Source organism: Pipistrellus kuhlii, unplaced genomic scaffold (genome assembly GCF_014108245.1).
Source record: "Pipistrellus kuhlii isolate mPipKuh1 unplaced genomic scaffold, mPipKuh1.p scaffold_m20_p_2, whole genome shotgun sequence".
In the NCBI taxonomy this organism is placed as follows: domain Eukaryota; kingdom Metazoa; phylum Chordata; class Mammalia; order Chiroptera; family Vespertilionidae; genus Pipistrellus; species Pipistrellus kuhlii.
In genome coordinates, this window is record NW_023425515.1 from 41,924,335 (window position 1) to 41,928,688 (window position 4,354).

Here is a 4,354-nt window from a genome sequence, read left to right on the forward strand (position 1 = left end):
AAATGTGTTTATTTCCTGAACTGTTCTTGCAAGATGAGCCCCTATTCTTGAACAGATGTCTCCCGGTTGCCTCTATTCCTGAGGATCTATATGGGATATAGATGGTGATTTTATCTTTTGTCTCACTTCCTCTATTATGGCCTTTAAATATTATATATAGATTCAATATACACATCTATCTATTTCCTTCACTCATTTCTGAGCTCACTAGGGCTATTTTTCCCCCACTGTTTATTTATGAAACACAGTGCTGAGCACATACCATAGTATGAATTTAATGACCTTTGAGAGGCTTTATGGACTTTTAGGACTTAATCTTTTTTATATGCTGGATGCCTTTGGCTGCCTTAGAGCTCCAACACTACTGTGATTTTTTTTTTCTTTGTCACCATTCATAGTTGAAAGAAGTGTTAAAGTTTAGTAGGAAATAATATAGTTTTTAATTCTATCCCTACATTCTATCCCTACATTCCTGATTGAGGACTCCTGGAAAGTAAGGGATTTAGAATCAAACAGACTGAGTTTCAAATTTCAACATCTCTCTGCACCAACTAAATATGAGTTTTCTGAGATTCTGTTTTAGATTAGCATATTACTAACTTGTATGTGAGAAAAACAGAAAGCATCTGTAATGATGTCTAGTACTTGAGCACTGTTAAATAAATGCTAAATGTTATTAGTTTATTGAGACTTCACGGGGTAATGAAAGAAGATCCAATATCCTGGATTTGAATTCAGCTTTGCCTCTTAGTAGCTATGTGGCTTGGGCTTCTTTAAGTATCAGTTTATTCATCTGGATTATGGGCCTGATGATGCCTACTTGTAATACCATAAACCTTATTGTAATACCATAAGAAATGTACTATCATGGGCCTGGAAATAGAAATGTTCAAGAAACAATTGATTGAAAAAAGGAATGGCTGACATTTAAAAATTAATTAATTCCACTTCTTTGGGTCTGACAAATGTCAATTCTTAACGACAGTAAAAGTCCTAAAACATATGATGTTGATTTTATGTATGTACTTATGAAAAATCAAGTCAAGGTATGGTAACTTATTTATTATTTTCAAATAAAAGGCTTAAAATTTAAAAATAATGTCAAATTTCTATATATTTCTTAACCAGCACCTTTTTACCAAATGCCAATATATTTCTGAAAACATTCTGAAGAAGGTAACTGGTTAAATACACAAAACTTACTTCAATTAAAAGACCAATGCAATTACAAGAAATTAAAATTTTAAATGAACAGTAATAGTTACTAATTGTTTTGTAAACTCTATTTTTTGTAAACATTTCTTAGGAACACAATTAAAATGAACATTAATACAAGTAAATATAAATTTTTTAAAAACAGCTGATGAAATTTCTAAATACTTAACAAATGCAAGAATTAGGTATTTATTAAACATAGGGTGACAGTGATATATGAACTGGGGCCAGATAGATTCCATAATCTGGTTGCTCAGAAGAAAGGCCCAATTTCTCATCCCCAGTTCAGATTTACCTTTTGTTTAACTGCTGAAAATTACATTTCCCCCTAGCTGCTCATCAGTGTTCCAGAGTGGCAAAGGCCTGGGTGGACGCACCACTCTGGCCATCCCAGAGAGTTCTTCCTCAGTCTCTAGCTGATGTTTACCATGAGAATAAAACATTAACAGATGAAGTCTGTATCTTAACTGTATCTTAACTTTGCCTGCTACCTTACTGTCTTCTCTGGTAGGGCCCTCTTGGCCAAAGATCATCTGACTGTAACTCTGGAAAGCTGCCTGATAGAGAAGAGGGAGGGGGGTTGAGAGAGAGAAATTGAGAGAGAGAGAGAGAGAGAGAGAGAGAGAGAGAGAGAGAGAGAGAGAGAGAGAGAGAGAAAGGAAACAGGGAAGAAGAGGAGAGGGAGAGAGAAAGAAAACTATCTTGAGTTGTGCTTGGAATTGAGATAACTTGAATGCAGCTTCTCCTCAGCCATTCACTTGCTGGAGAACTTAGGAAATATACTTTCTGTACCTCAGTTTCCTCATCTATGAAATGGCCTATATTCTCCATTACTAGTAGAACTCACAGGAGTACTCAATACTTAAATCCCAGTCATTTTTTACATTGTATCCTATTAATTATAGCTTTACCCAAACATTAAAACCTCTGTGAATAAGACTAACCTGGGCCTTTGGATAGATAGGTTTTATTATTCCATCAATAAAAGTGGAGGAGGAAGCTAGTAGCATGTTTACTACCTGTCCTACACCTCATGCAGTTCTATTTTACATGATGACAAAGCCGTAAGGTGACTTTCCCTATTTTGGAGAAGACTAAAAGTAAGATTAAAGGTAAATAACCTGACTGAGGTCAGGATATTAATTAGCAAAGTCAGGATTAGATTCTATTTATTTGTTAATTAATTAATTCATTCAATATTGTTGAACATCATGCCAGATAATAAAGCAGGGAGCAAGTGTCTCCAAAGATCATATTTCTTTTGCTACTATACTGAAGTTATAGTCTTGTTAGAATATCTTGAGAATATCAAGGAAAAATATAATTTAAAATGTTCAAACTCCTGCCATATTTGAGAAAATAAACCTCCGTCATTTTAGAGTACTTTCCCAAAGTTTTTGCTCTGACTCTTCCCATTTTACATTGAAAAAATCAACTTTATAATGAGGAATAATGAATTTTGTTAATCTCAACTCTACAAACATAAAGCATACATCTCTCTCTCTTTTAAATGAATGACACTAATAGTCACAATTTTACTACAAAACTGTGGCATAGAAACATCATTTTTAGCAAAAAATAAATTCTCTAGTATAAATGGCAAATATAAGTATCTAAGGAACATAATGTTGAAAAATTAGATAACTAAAATGAATAATTAGAGAAAATTAAGATAATAGACACACATTGAGTAAACTCATTGTACTAGACATTAGCTAGGAACTGTGGAGGATAAAAAACAACCATCAGAAGAATCCAGATTATACCAAAGTGAATGAAGTATTATTCAGGTTCTGTTGATTTCTTTCAAGTATATTGCTACTAGAACAACTACTGCTACTATTAAAAACAAGAATTCACATTTATTGTGTTAACTGTTTGCCAGTGAACTGCTTTGAAAGTGTTGCAGCATTGATATTCTCAATTACCCCATATGTAGGCATTTTCATAATTTCCATTTCACAGATGAGGAAGTCTGAGAATTAGCAATGCTCCATAACAGCTCTGGCGCTGTGGCTCAGTTGGTTAGAGTCTCCTCCCCATATGCCAAGGTTGCATGTTTGATTTCCCCTCCGGGCACATACAATGAATGCATCATTAAGTGGAACAACAAATCTCTCTCCCTTCCTCCCTCTCTCTTACTCTCTAAAAAAAAAAAAAAAGAAAAGAAAAGAAAGAAGAGAGAGAGAGAGAGAGAGAGAGAGAGAGAGAGAGAGAGAGAGAGAGAGAGAAAGAAATGCTAAATAACATATAAAGACACACAGAAAAACAGTGGGATAGCTGATATTAAAAGGCGAATTATTTCAAGTTCAAAGCTAATGCTTTTAACAGCTAATTCATTTTAAGATAGCAAGAGTAAGTAATTAAGAGATTGATAAAATTGTTAATACCATAAAAATCAATATATGAACTGATTTGAAGCAAAGAAAATGAGCAGGGATTCAAATGGGTTCACTTTTAAATGACAGTAAGTGGATGTCCAATGGGATTGAAAAATGAATAAGGTTTGGACCTGCTCTTGCAAAGAAGCCAGCCAAGGATATACATAGCCTATAGCAGATCCAGAGGAGAGAATAAAGGAACTCTGAAGCTAATTATGGTGGGGGAGATGAGAGAACTTGACACACCTGAACATTCATCAAAAACCAATCTGCATACTGAATAAAACAAAGCAGAGGATGAGTTCATTGCAAGGTTTTCAGCCACCATACAAGGAAACTCCAGTATACCAGGACAGTGAGTTTCAAGTTGCTGGAATCCCAAGGAATTTTTATGGGGAAAAATACAGAAGTCAGAAAGGCTATTTCAGCTGATTCATTGCCTACTGGCCTTCATTCTTATTTGGATCAGGGTAGCTAAGTCAGGGGAACAAGAAAGTCTAGAGATGGCATGAATAGTCTTGGCAGTTGAAGATTAATTGGCTGATGTCCTTGGCTAATTTTTGAGAAGAGCTGTAAATTCCTGTGATGGTAGGTTAAGTTTATTATACATGTACCTGCACTGTCTGTCTCCATGTACACACTTGTGGAGAGGCTAGGACATATAAGACTTCGAGAAAACTTCTAGGTAGCTTTCTTGAACCTAGAAGCATAGAGTAGGAGTTTAATATTTGTTCTAAGACTGAGGGACTATTTATGAA